Raw genomic sequence first — 14247 nt, 5'->3', positions numbered from 1 at the left:
GAGCCTAAAGAGCTCTGAGGGTTTTTTTTTTTTTTTTTTTTGGGGGGGGGGTGTTGGGGTTTTTTTTTTGTTTGTTGTTGTTGTTGTTTTGTTTTGGGGTTTTTTTTGTTGTTTTTTGCTGCTGCCCTGAGCAGTGTTAACAATCTGCTGTGGTGCCTCAGCCCCAGAGACAGAAGAAATCCTGGCAATAAAAACGCTTCCTCCAGTAACACCTTCACCACTGGCACTGCTTTAAGGGGCTGCAAGCTCTCATGAAAGCAGCTGCCTCTCACCATTACAGAGGACACATCTCCCAGCCAGTTTTAGCACATGGAAGCCACAAAATAAGAAAGAAAAAAAAAAAAAAAAAAAAAAAAAATCAGGCAAATCAGGGCTGAAGCATGACATTTCCACCTCCACATACAGGAAATAAGAATGGTTCAAGTAGTGCTGGCACGAAAGGCACTGAGCTCAGCTTTATGGTCTTGGGAAAGCAATAAACACCCATCCTTGAGCAGAGCTGGAGGTCACCTCGCTCTTCCTGCACACCCACTGTGGTTCTCTTGATCCTGCCTCCTGCCATCCCACGGAGGAGCTGGAATAACAGAGATGTCCTGCAGTGGATGGGGGATGGCTGAGGCACAGGGCTCGTTTTGTCCATAGCACAGCAAAAAGAGCCCCTCCGTGCTCCAAAAAGCTCCTTAAACTCCCAGAGAAAATTCCAGAATAAGGGAATGGAGGTGGTGTGCTAGACGGGCTCCAAGCACAGTTAGGGCAATGGAAGGGGAAGATTTTCTTGGAGACTTTTGTTTTTCTACACCTAGAAGAGGAAAAGTTGCCTGCAGAGCACAGGCAGAATTTTGCTTGCAACTTGAATTTTTCTTATTTCATAGAATCATAGAATGGTTTGGGTTGTAAGGGATCTCAAATGTCCTCTAGCTTCAACCTTCACATTGCCCAGATATTTCATATTTCATGTTTCATAGATGAATAAATAAAGAGCAGGTATAGAGCTGAGTTTTTGTTGTGGCATTCAAGTTACCAGGGTCCCAAGAGCTCAGATTTCAGCCTTAAATTTCGTTGCTAAAAGGAAATATTCAGTGCAAGCTATGGTGATACTGGCATGGGTCATGTGGACATTTCAGGAGGGACCTCACCCCCTGGGAATGTTCCTGCCTTTCCAACTCTCCTTCTCTTTGCCGTCCCTAGAAGAAACTTTTGAGTAAATCTGGTCTTGTGTTTTCATTCCTGGAGGACAGAAGTCTTGGAGAAACATCTTCCTTTGCTCCTCGAAGGGCTGTGGTAGAGAACATGGATTGTGGTGTGTCCTGTGGCTGGGAATGTTAGAGGGAGGCACCTCTCTGGAGACAGAAATCACAAAATCCCAGGTTTCCTGCTGCTGAATCCAGAGATACTGTGTGGGATGGGATCGTGGGTTTGTTGTTCAACAGGGCTGGTTAACAGCAGTTCAGATTTCAGGAAAGGCAAGGCAAGAAATTCCTTCTCCTTACTGTTTGTTCTCCAGGACAGAATTCAGTGCCTGAGTGTCCTGCCTAACTCCATGGGTAGCTTGTTTCCTGGATGTCTTGAAACAGATGACCTGGAACAGATAGAACTTGGCTTTTTCCTCCTGCAGCTGTGAGGGACGGGAATACCGACCTTCCATTGTTATTTACTGGAATTCACACCCCTTTCTGAATTAGGTCGATTTTTAATTTTGAACAGGTTGAGCTTGATGCTGCCACTTCCAAGTGCTGGTCAAAACACTCCCTTTCCAGAGATGGAACAACTTCAGGGGCGGCATTCCACGAGCTGTCAGAAACTCTCCATACCCTCTGTGGCCAAAGACCTGCCGGGATCTGTGGGAATATTGATGTTCCTTCAGCTATGGCAGTGCCAGTCTCTGTTGGTGTCACCCGCGTGTAATTTAATTCCCTGAGCAACACAAATTCCTCATTCAGGTCTTACCCTCAACACAGCAGGCTCCATGTGCAGCATCTCCCCGCCCAGTCCAGCTTCTGATCTCGCTGGAAAACCAGTTTGTTCCACAGGTGTTTGAGGACAGGTTCTACAGCAGGATGCTTCTGTCGGTAGTGACCTTTCAGGAATTCTGCTTTGAAGAAAATCCTGACAAACACCACTGAATGGAGAGGTGTGGGTGTGAGCAGCCCTCACTGCTCACTGGAATGGGCTGGAGGAGATGGGAGTGGGTTTTGGCTGAATTTATCCTCCCTCTCACCACTTCCTGGGGGCAGGCATGTCAGACACATTTAGTTTGATGTGGGATTATTTTATGTCTGTCCATCTGAAAACAATTGTCGTGAAATGCCAAAACCTTAGTATTTCCTAGTGTTTATTTAATATTTTCCTCTTGGCTTCTTGTCCTTAAAGCAGCAACTGAAAACAAAAGAGATATCTTGCACTTAGCTTGCACTTTCTCCTCCTGCTGACTCTTCTGTTTTAATTCAATCTCGGGGGTTTTCTCTAGAAAACAAGTATGAATAAAGCACTTAACGAAAGCTCACATGGTAGTTTAACTTTTCAGGGTCCAGCACTGCTGTAGTTTATTTACTTGCCAAGTAATTACCAGCTTGAAATTGCAGTTCTACTCCCAGGTTTTAGGGCAGTCAAATTAAACAGGAAAGATCATCCTCAAGGTTTCTGGGAGACTTTAATGTCCTTGTTCCTGATGTGGGGAGGGCACAGACTCATCCAGGTCAGTGGGGAGTTTGTCTTTCCTTGCACCTAAGACTCCAGCCAAGTGTGGGAGGTGTGTGGAGCTCCCTGGTTTTCTGTTTGCTGCTCAGGTGATGTCAGCCAAGTCACTTTTAGCTGGGGCACAACAATTAGTCCCATTTTATCCCTCCTTAAGTGGTTTAATTAAATTTTACAGCTTCAAACCCCACACTCAAGTGCCAGGGAAATCTCAATTTCCATCAGTAAATGTTCTTAAGCAGCTAAAAAATACCCATGCCCTTAAATTTACTTAAAATGCAGCAGTGATGAGGAGATGGAAGTTTTGAACACACTAATAGGATAATAAGAGAAGGTTGTGTCACCTAGACACAATCTTGGGACAGGCCTGAAGAGTGGACAAGAGGAGGTGGGAATACAGAGGTGAGGTCATCTGGGAGAAGATCCCGAGTCTTTACTCAGGTATGAAGCTTTGCTTTGTATGAAGCATTTACTGAAACAGACACCAGTTCCACTCTGCCTTTCCCACGGTGGGTCCTTTTGTCACGGTGCTGTGGAACCTGGCTGGTGGCAGACACAGGTTCACCCAGGCAGCCCTAATTTCCTGAGGTTAGAGAGAAATACCCTTAGTTCCTAGACACTGGGAATGTCATGGAATCACAGAACAGGCTTGGGTTGGAAGGGACCTTCAAGCTCATCTTGTTCTACCCCCTGCCATGGTCAGGGACACCTTCCTCCATCCCAGGTTGCTCCAACCCCCATCCAACCTGGCCTTGAACACTTCCAGGTCTGAGGAAATCTGCAGGTAAAGTCATAAAAGATGTCACGGATCAGGCACGTGAGAATATCACATTGCTTATGGCTACTGGTGTGACCAGATATGAAATATTGATTTACAGCTCTTTTTATGGCTGGCTGATATCTCCAAGTGTTGCAAATGTTCACTCTTTACTCAGTGGATTTCCATTCACCTTTTCTGTGGCGATCTGCCCACAAAGGCCCAGACTAAGGGGTACTTTTTGAACCAAAAATGTTGAGGAGGTACCAAACCTTCACAATGACCTGGATGTGTTCCCTGTTTTAACCAATCCAGAAAATTCATAACCTGTCACCTGGTAGATGTGGTATTTCCTTTCCTCTGTTTTATTTTCCCTTTTAGGATCCCCATGCTGTGTTTCCACAGAAGCAGGGAATGGCTGTGGGGAGAGGATCCTGCTTTCCAGGCTAAATCCTCTCTGATTTAAATTGGCAGTGCATTTTATCAGATCAGTGCAGCAGGCAAAGCACAAGAAGGGACAAAAAAGCAGGTACGAGATCCCCACTGGTTGTGTGCCCAAATATTACGTACAAATACGTCAGCCGTGTGCTCTTTTTCAGGGAGGAGGAGGACATCAGGAAGTCTCCTAATCCTTGTTGTGTTGCCAAATGATGGAAATGTGAAAGCTGCCAGAAAGAATAGGGATCAAAAAGTGTAAGTATTCAATTTGGGGGAGGATAAAACTAATATCCCATGGGGGGGGAAAAAAAAAGCATCTGTCTCTGAAAGGTATTTGAGTTGACTTGTCAAAATACTGTCTCAGTCAGTTTGTGGTGGGGGTTTGAGTTCTTTCAAACGTCTCCTTTGAAGTTATATTAGGATGTCTGACACAATTCACACCAAAGGACTCCAGGCTGAGAAGCCAGAGAACACAACTCAGGTGGGATTTTCTTGACCACTCTGAATATCTTGTATATATATATATTTTATAGGTACATTTCTAATCAATCTGGGAAATGATGCAAAAAGATCACAACAACACATACTTATGTACTGGGTAGGTACTTCGAAGAGCACCATGTGCTGAAGCATTTTATTTTCACTGCAAACTGCTTTGAAATGGATCTTTCCTGGAGGTCGTTTGTGCAGGCTGTGTGGTTCAGGAGCTCTGCAGAGGGTCTCAGGTGGGACCTCCTGCCTCACAGGGGCTTGGGTTGATGGGCTGGATCTCTCAAGCAGGCAGTTTAAGCTCTTAGGGTTGAAGTCATGAATGGAAAATGTTGCTTGGTCGTGGTTTAGCTCAGTGTGTAAGTCCAAAGTATAGACCCTTAATCTTCCACTCTTTGGCTCGCTGCCCAGCTAGAAAGCCCCTGAAAATCCACCTCCGTTTCCACCAGGAGATTCCTGAGGCATCAGAATGTCCCTTCTGCTGATGTTTCTGGGCACACGTGCCCTCAGGGAAGGTGGGGGCAGACACACAGATGTCCATCTCTTCATCCCCATCCTGGGACCCTCCATTTGTCCTGTCTTCTTCAGAGGCTTCTGGCTACAAGGGGAGAGTGTTCCCAAAGCATTTTTAGTCATGGAGCTCAGCCTGGAGAGTTGATTGAGAGCTGAGCCAGAGCGTGGCCATCAACAAAAACAAAGGCTGGCACCAGGGCATGGGATACAGGAGGAATCCTGGGCCCAGGGATGAGGGAGATGTCCCACACCTCAAAGGTGGCTCCTCTAGCGCTGAATCAGCAGGTGAGGGCTGTGATTCCCCTCAGGACTCTGCCTCAGGGCGTTTTTCCAGCCGTGGATGGATAACACTGACGCTGGAAGCCAGCGCCCAATTCCCTGCAAGGCTGTGGCTGCAGGCATGCTTCTTCCCTTGGCATTTTCTCTTGGCCAGCCACTCCCTGATTCCCATGCCAGCTATTTTGGAGCCCGGGCCAAGGTGTCCTGCTGTCTCCACAGGCTGGAAAAGGAGCCTTGGCAGCGCTGCCTGCCTTGCACTCTGGATGTCCTGGCTGCCTGGGCTCCTCAGGGGTTTCACCAAGCTACGGGCAAGCTCTTGTTCTCAGCTGACCACAGCAGCTCAGATCACTCTTAACTCATGAGCAAATTACCCTTGCCAGCCTTTTCGGCATCGCAGAAACCCATAAAGACAAATCTTGCTGGTTTTCTCCCCACTCCTTTATCCTACTTGTTTCAAAGTGTGGTAGAAAAAGCTGGTTTAATTACGCTTCCCTTGCTGATGAACTTCATAAAGCACAATGAGCTTAATAAGAAAAAAAAAAAAAAAAATCCCCCCCTGAGTCTGAGTGACGTGTTCACAGCATCTGAGAGATCTACAAACCCAAGCAGCTGCATGACTAATTTGCCTCGTGTCGTTAATTATGTCTCATCTTGGCAGAGAGAAGGGGATTGACATTACTGCGGTGAGTTTTCCTAATAGCTCGTGCTAATTAAGGAGCGATTCTGGAATAAGGAAGTCAAGCAAAGAGCAAGGCCAGCAGCAGAGGAGGCAGAGGGCGTGCCTCGGGATCGCACTCAGGGGAGGCAGTAAATCCCTGTGGGTTGTGCAAGGGCGCTGGGGAGCACGGCAGCTTCCTGGGGCTCTCCACACATCACGCCATCAGAGGCTGGGGTGTGTGATAAGAGGGAAAAGCACGACTTCAGCCAGTGGGCAGGTGGATGCCGTTTCCCCAGCAGATTTGAAGGGCTGGATGCCCACAACCTTGCTTCTCTTGGAGGTCTGCATTTGTTCCCAAACTCTCATTAACCCACTTCTCTGGGTTGTGTTGAGCAGTTTGCCATCCTGGTGCCAAAGCAGGAGGGGAGGAAAGAAGGTGATATTTAACCTTCCCACCTTTCCCACTAGGTCTGGAGAGGGTCAGTGCAGAGGGGCAGGATCCTGTCCTCTGAGCCATGGGAATGTTGCTCCTGGGTTTGTTGGTCCTGCTGAAAGCTCTAAAGTCCATGAGGATCCTTGCAGGGTATCTGACTCAAGTGTTGTTGTGATTTATCGAATTCACTGTCCACAGGAGAGCTGGGGGAAGTCCCTAAATCACTGACCGATGGCCTCTGGGATGGTGTGCCGGGGAAAGACCTTGTCCATGCCACCCCTTCCCTTCCAGGAGCAGGAGCCTGGGCAGTGAGCGGGGTGAAGCCTCTGCTCCGGAGATGGAAGGCAGTTCCCACAAGCAACAACCCAACATCTGTCAGGCACTTCAGCTGCAGCTCATAATACTTTTATTTTTCCCTTTGTTCTCTGCCTTTTATCCTTTGATGACTTACCAGGCCACCCAAACGAGATGAGATCCATGGGACGGCGTCTCACACAGCGGAACAATATCAGGGCAAAGAAATGCTCCCCCAATTTCTGGGGAAAAGGGCAGTAGCACTTCTCAGAGGGTTTATTTAAACATGGCTGTTTATTTTTGCTGGAGATTGAGTTACCTTCCCTTATAGGAGTAATGTTTTTGGAATCCTCCTTGCTTCGCCTGTAATAAATCACAGTTGTCTGAAGGGAACGAGCGGGGCTCTTTGTCATTTTCCTTTGCTTTCCCTCCATTGGCAAGCGAAGGAAGTGCCCCAAAAAGAGTAATTTATTATGAACTTGCTTTTGACACCGTTGGCAAGTCCTTGGCATGCTGGCTACATAAATTACTGCCCTATCTCTGGGCAGACAGAGCACAAAGGCACAGCTCTTGGTTCTAATTGTAGGTTGGCAGGACCTCTGCTATCAGGCAACTCAGACAACAAAGAGAACAAGAAGAAAGGCTCCCAGCTGGCTCTCAGCGAGGGTGGCAGGGCTGGAGGGAGGGGACCCCAGGTCCTGTTATGACTCCAAGCCATGTTTTGTCCCAGCAGCTGCCAACAACCACACGGACAAAATTCGCTCGCTGGTTTTGTGGCTTCTCGCGGATCACGGGCTCCGCTCCTCCGTGCGGACAGGCAACAATGCAAAGTTGCACCCAGGGCTCTTTAATTCTTTAATTCTCTGCAAGGGGATGGCATTTGGGCTGAGGCACAGCACAGTGACCTCGGGGAACAGCAGAATGATGGCGAGGACTAAGACTTCAAAGAAGTTCTGAAGTGGTTGACTCTTCTCATCCCCTCTTTTATTTTATTTTATTTATTTTTTTTTTTCATTGAGATTTGCTGCTCTGGGCTAAATTGGAAGTGTTTGGCTGATAGAATGGCTGGAACTGGTAATGTCCAGCATCTAACAGGCTCTGTTATGATGTTGCTTTACTTGTTTTTCCCCACAAACTTGTGAAGAGCTTTTACCAAGGATAACTTTTTTTTTGTGTGTGTGTGTAACCATATGAACGTGTACATCCAGAGAAAATGAGGCTGTATAAGTAGGACAGGAACAGATCACACATCAATGAGTGAGCAATAAGAAAAGGAAAAAACAGGGTGAAAATCATGGAACATCTATAATTTTAAATGCCATTTTCCTAGGGAATTGCATCCTTCATCTCTCTGTCCCTGATCACTTCTTCATGGCTTGAGACAGAAAACTGCTGGGCAATGAAACAGAAAACTGCTGGGCAATGAGACACAAATACCTGTAAGGTGGCAGAAATGGAGATTTTTTTTTTTTAGGAAGAGAAGGCACCTTCCCAGCACTGACCACCATTAATGTGGAAGAAATGCTTTTATTTAGGATCTTGGTAGAGCACTCTCTTCTCTATTTGGGCAAGAAAATGGTGAGTGTTCAGGTCTTTCTGCTGGGTAGTTTTGTGTCAGTTGCCTCCTTTTGAGCTCTCAATATTATTGGATTTTTCTGAGTGTCTTGGTGTAAAGGTGATTGACATTTATCTGTCATTTATGAGACTAATACACGTTCTGGTTTATCTGTTGTAACCTTTGGTTGCAGCCAAACTGCAGAGCAGACAATATATACTCAAGAAAACAAAAAAAGGCGCAGTTATTTTAGGCTTTACAAGGCTGGAAACAGGGAAAATCATTTTGGTTTCCAGTCTCCATCTCTCTTTAGTGGCATTTAGGATTTACAAGGACTTGGAGGGCGTATGGTCCAGCAAAAACATTTCCCCAGCTTGGGTGATACTCATTCCTTAGTCTCATTTAAAAATATTAAAAGAAGCTTCATCAGATCATGGAGCTTGGGACGCCAAATCAGAGTCTTAGACAAACAATCCAGGTTTTGGGGAGCCTGTCATGCTAAGTGGGTTCTCTGGCATCAACCGGTTTTATTATGGATGGAGCCACAGCAGAACCACATTAGAAAAGGATATTGTTACAACACTTTCAGTATCAACAATGCTACTAGGAGAGCAATAATCTGTTCCAGATGGCTGTTAAGAATGTCTGTCCTTTTTAGAAGGGATTTGTGTGTGTGTGTGTGTAGTTGATTTATTCTGATAAAATTTGGGATCATTTAGACTCCTGTCAAAGAGTCAGTAAACACGAAGATAATGTGATTCACAGAAAGGGCAGTCTGAGAGGCTACTTTCATTTAATTCAATTAGATGGGTTTTATACTGGATTTATTTGTTTTATCTTTAGTATTGTAGCAAATTTTTCTCTTCATGGAAGAGGAGGCACAGTACAATTACTGCAGACATCAAAACTGCTGGGTTAATTCCAGAGCTTTTTCATGCCACTGGCAAGAGATGGGACTGCAGTTACCTGCAGGAATAACTGGATGTAGCAGCAACCACAGATAAAACAGATGAGATTTTGAGAAGCTTGAAGGAAAAACCCTGTTTGTGATATATATCCCACCAACATTTCCCACCAGACCCATGTGCAAGGCAGGCATCAAACTGAACTGTTTGAAATGGAAGAAAAAGGATGTTTTAAATTTGGCTTTGCTGGGCATGAGTGAGGGGAGTCTGGTAAATTCAAGTTACCGTAAAACCTACAGGTTTCTTCAGTCCCTTTGTGTCCTTCCTCTGTCCTGCTCCTGGGATAACACCCATGGTTTTTACAGCACTGATGGGGACAGGTTTGGGATCTCCTATCCGTCACTGCTGTCCCTCTGTCCCAAATCATCCTGCACAAACAGCCGGCAAGACAAGGCTGGGAACACCCCTGGACAGAGCTCAGGAGCAACAGTGCAGGAAAATATTCCATAGCCAGTCTGGCAAGGGGCAATTTTTTAATCTCCCTCTGGATTTCTGGTTTGCCAGGGATTTCACTCATGGGTTTGTGCCTGTCCCCAGGCAGAAGGGTGTGAGCAAATGTTGTTGTGGTGTACCTCAGCTTTTAATTGTCTGTTCTTCTCAAAACTTGCTCTATCTGGGCTCCCTCCCAGCTTCTCCCTTGGCCATTGCTCAGGTCCCTTGGATCAGGTATTCCCAGGAGCCGTGGGGAGAGCAGTGGGGGCTGCCTGGCTGCACCTGGAGGCTTCTTCCACGGAGCCAAGCCCTTGGTGACCACCCTGACAAAGCTCAACGTTTCCCCCTTCTCTCTTCATTCCCAGCACATCCCCTTCCCTCTCTCCAGCCACTGTATTTTCCCTCTGAGGGACCCAGTTTGGCTCTGAGCGTTACTGCAGCAGGCATTAGTTAAGCCTGAAAGGCTTTTGAAGATGTTCCCCAGAGCTGAGAGCTGCTGAGCATCCAGCAGGGGAAGAGTTTGGGGAGCTTTGTTAGTCCTGGATGAGCAGATTCCTGTTTTGTGTTTGAAACAGATCTGCACCGGCTTGGTTAACAAAATATTATGCTCAAGATAACTACCTGAGCCCCTTCGCCAAGCCCAAGAGCCCTAGGAGGGTTCCAGAAAAGCCAATATTAAATCCAGAGACATCAACATTAGTGAAGTAGGGCTAAATTATCTCCAGCTGGTGCTGGCTCTCGCCTCAGGCTCCAAAATAAGTAGCTCCTTGGAAAAGAAGGAAAGATGAAGGCTGTGCTAACAACAGGAGCAGAACAAAGCCTGGAGCTCAGGTCACCTTCTGTTTCCAGCCCTATCGAGTCAGTGACAATTTCTCACCTCCCATCTCTTGTGCACCGGCCACTCCATCAAAGACAAATTCCTCTGGCAATGAGGAAGGATCCAGTCCCACTGCTGGAGCACTGGAGACACGGGCTGCCCTTGCCTCCCAGGTCTGGGTGAGAAGCAGAGATCAATTGGAACTTCTGTTTTTCTTCATTCAATTAACTGTTTGTAGCTGTTAATTGCATGTTAACCGTGATCAGAACTCACTACCAAGGGCCTCTCTCCTCACTGAGCAGCACCTTTGAGTGCAAGCCTTGAAATATTTGGGGAAAATGATGGGCCAACAGCAACCATTGTTCTGTGCTGAACGTGACTTAGAATAGCAATGTGTGAGCAAATTAAAAACCAGCACTAACATCACCTGGGTGCTCAGAACCCTTCACTGTGTGTTTCTGACCTGTTCCTATGGACAATGGGTTCTTGGAAGAAACAGGGATTTCAGACATGAGTTATTTACTGCTGTGATTGGTCAGCTCTCCTCTCGCATGTACCATAATATTATTTTTAATTTACATCTCCAGATTCCCTGGAAAACCATCCTTGCCATGCGATCCTCTGTATCTAAGCAACATTGAAAATGACTCTGCTCCTAACTGTACCTAGAGCTGCAGAAACACAGAACAGTTTGGGTTGGAAGGGACCTTAAAACTCCTCTTGTTCCATTCCACCTTCCACTATCCCAGGTTGCTCCAAGCCCCATCCAGCGTGGCTTTGGACACTTCCAGGGATCCAGGGGCAGCCACAGCTTCTCTGGGCAAAGAGGAGATGGGTATTTGTATGAGTGTGGCACTTGTGCAGCACTTTGGGGCACGTTGTTGGGCAGAGATGGATATAATGAGGCATGGAAAACATAAATTCAGCTGGCTGGGAGCATGAGGTGAGTAATTATCCCTGTGGGAACACAGCAGGTGGATTAGTTACTGGGCTGCCTCTGCAATAAGCAATTAAGGGGGAAAAAAAAAAAAAAAAAAAAAAAAAACCAACAAAAAAACAACACATCTGTTTCACATCACCCATTTCTCCTTTTCCAGGATACTCCTCCGGTTTGCCTCTCTGACGCTGCAACCTGGAGACGAGTCAATCCTGCAAGGAGGCTGTGCAAACATCATGTGTTCCCGTGTGGAAAGCAGGGGAGATGGCCAGGAGCAACAGGACACGGTAAGGAACATCCGGAGTCAGCTCCCGACTCCCTTGTTTTATTTCCTATTGGGTTCTGCCTTGTTCCATCCCTGGAGGAAGCTGTTTCCAGGGACTGGGAAGGGCCCCGATGGAGGGGCAGAAAATAAACCCAGGAGCCAGCTCGGTGTCTCAGTATCTCTGCTGCCATCTTGAGTGAGAGGAAAGCCTGAGCATCTCATCACTGTCGCTGCCTGACCGAGGTTTTTAAAGTGGACTGTGCTCAATCGGCCAAGCCAAAGTGGTACCCGGTGCTCGAAGCGCTGGACAGGCTCTGTTTGCACTAGGAAAGGTTTCCATGCTCACCAGGGTATCCATGGCTGAGGCTGAGTGTCCCTGGGCTGCTGAAAATTGAGAACAAACGAGGCAAAATGGGTTTTGTACTGCCAGCTGGATTTCTTTATGCTCTGGGTGTATTTAATTGGGAGAGATTCTGTTCAGAGTGGTGGTAAATCCAGAATGACCCTGCTTTAGGTGAGCTGGTTTCAATGCTGCTGCTGTGGATTGACATGCATGGAAGAGAAGAGATTTCCCCCCTAAATTGTGTTATTAACACAATTAATTTCTTACTGGGATAACTTGTCCGGTAGCTAAATCTGATTGTCTATAGATTATCACAGTGTCTCTGGATCTGCCTGCTAAGAAAACATAGAAAAGTAATTTTTGAAGGCGTGGATTTCATTGTTTAATTTATCCATCTTGCCTAAGCAAATGCTGCTTTCTCTGAAAGCCCCTTATTGTTATTGCTCTTGTCTGGGATTCATTTCCCAAGCAAGGATTAGATTAAATTTCTGTAAAAACATTTAATGTTCTTGATCAGCAGTGTGGGGTTTAGCAATGCACTGGTGTGTCACCTGCTGTGCACACAGCAAATGCCGGTTATTTCCTTAATATCTTGATCTAAACTCATGAATATACAACTGGAACACACATTTGGGCAAGAAATGTATCCACCCTCCTTTAGAATGACATGAAAATCGCATGTTTAATTTAAAGTACAATGGAATTATTTCTTGGCTTGAAGTGCTTAAGCAATATTCGAAACTTTTCCCTAATCTCTGTTTTACAGATTAAAATACAAATATTTCCAGTGTGACCAGAGTTTATTAAAGCAGGCTAATGCCTAGGGAAATATGCTTTTGGATGTGTTTCTATCAACTCTCCTGGAAGGGGGCGGGAGGGGGAAATAAAAATAAAGTAATTAGCATTGCACAATCTTCTAGAGAGAAAAATGGGCCAAAACCTAAGTGCATAAAGAGAATATTGCAACTGTGGAGCGTAAATTCCTTATGGCTGCCTGGCTGGTTGTTATTCCTAGGGGCCAATGCCAGCTTGAAAATCCTAACTGGAAGAAAGCAGCAAGGCTGGAGATGTCCAGGAGAAAGATGAGAGGAGCTGCTGCATAAAATTGGGAAAACAGAGTTCCAGAGTGACAGGTAATTTATTTTATATATACCTTGTATACCCATCAATGAGATTCAGGCCAAAGAGAAATGGTTCCAGTCCTTGTTTATGGTGTTTCTCTCTGAGTTCACGGAGACTCCATTGGCTCCTGAGATGTTGCTAAATAATTTCCAGCAATTGTTCCATTATTTCTCCTTTTCATGGTGAAATCATTTCTGTGGATCAGCTCCTCTTTCAATTAAAACAATTAGCTGATTGAACGCTCTCCATGCAGCTCAGAGATCAGATCTGGGTGATTCCCACAAGGCAGTGGCTCTGTTTGGAGGTGAAGATGTGCATGTGGGACTGAGCAGGTCTGGTTTATCCCTTCACTCCTCCTCCTCACCTCTTGTCTGCTGCAGTTTTTATCAGCAGGGATGTTTCTTGCAGCATTTCTGAGCAGCACCTGGGCTGGGATCTTCCATCCCCTAAGTGCTGCTGAAGTATAAATAAGAGCAATAAAGAGACTTTTGCCTCTGCTAATATTTCATCAGTGTTTTCATGCAGAATTCTGGCCTGGAGCAAAATATAATTGGCAGGCAGCTTTTAACAGGGGAGGCCACAGTGACCTGTTTCAGCAAGGGAATAACAACCCCATGGGATGCTCTAAACATCACTGGAATCAGAAATGAATCTTGGCTTGGAGAGCTCCTCCAGGATTTAAGACTGTTTACCCCTTGAAATATCTGGGGGATAAAAGCCCCAAACAAGAGGACAGAGATTGAGTTATTCCATGTGTCAGTGGAAAAATAGCTGTAGTAAAGAGGTATATGGTGTAAAAATGCAGGTCTGATCTGTCCCCGAGCCTGTGACACTTACCACACATTTGCGTTCACCAGATTTGCTAAAAACTCTGCCCTGAGGGAATTTTCACACTGGCAATTCATGAATGAAAAAAAAAAAAAAAAACCAAACCCAAAACCAGAGGAGTGCATAATTTGCTGGTTAACTCTGATTTCTAAGTGATCCATTTGATGTCACATACTCCTGAAGATATGAAATGGTTCTGATTAAAGGCAGATGTGCAAAGTACAGCCTATAGGATGGACACAGGGAAAGCACACTTTTCCACGTGAGTGGCAGAGTCCACAGCCACAAATACCTCTCCAGCATGGCAGCCTCAAAAATGCACCCACAAACATCATTCATCCCAGCGGCCTGCAAAGATTTATCAGGGGTTACAGCAACTTCCTGAAAATATCTGTGAGACTCAGGGGTTTGGAGATGTGTGCTTGGCA

At 45.9% G+C, this 14247-nt stretch overlaps 1 long non-coding RNA gene across 1 annotated transcript; it reads left to right on the top strand.

The window, feature by feature from the left end:
- Positions 1–4058: 4058 nt before the first annotated feature.
- On the top strand, positions 4059–13001 carry LOC120757969 (uncharacterized). The gene is made up of 3 exons (XR_005702712.1): positions 4059–4144; positions 11422–11548; positions 12885–13001. It is a non-coding gene; the product is annotated as an uncharacterized LOC120757969 (long non-coding RNA).
- Positions 13002–14247: the final 1246 nt, after the last annotated feature.

This window comes from Hirundo rustica, chromosome 11 (genome assembly GCF_015227805.2).
Source record: "Hirundo rustica isolate bHirRus1 chromosome 11, bHirRus1.pri.v3, whole genome shotgun sequence".
NCBI lineage: Eukaryota > Metazoa > Chordata > Aves > Passeriformes > Hirundinidae > Hirundo > Hirundo rustica.
The sequence above is the reverse complement of the archived record's forward strand: the minus strand, read 5'-3'. Positions and strand labels throughout refer to the sequence as shown.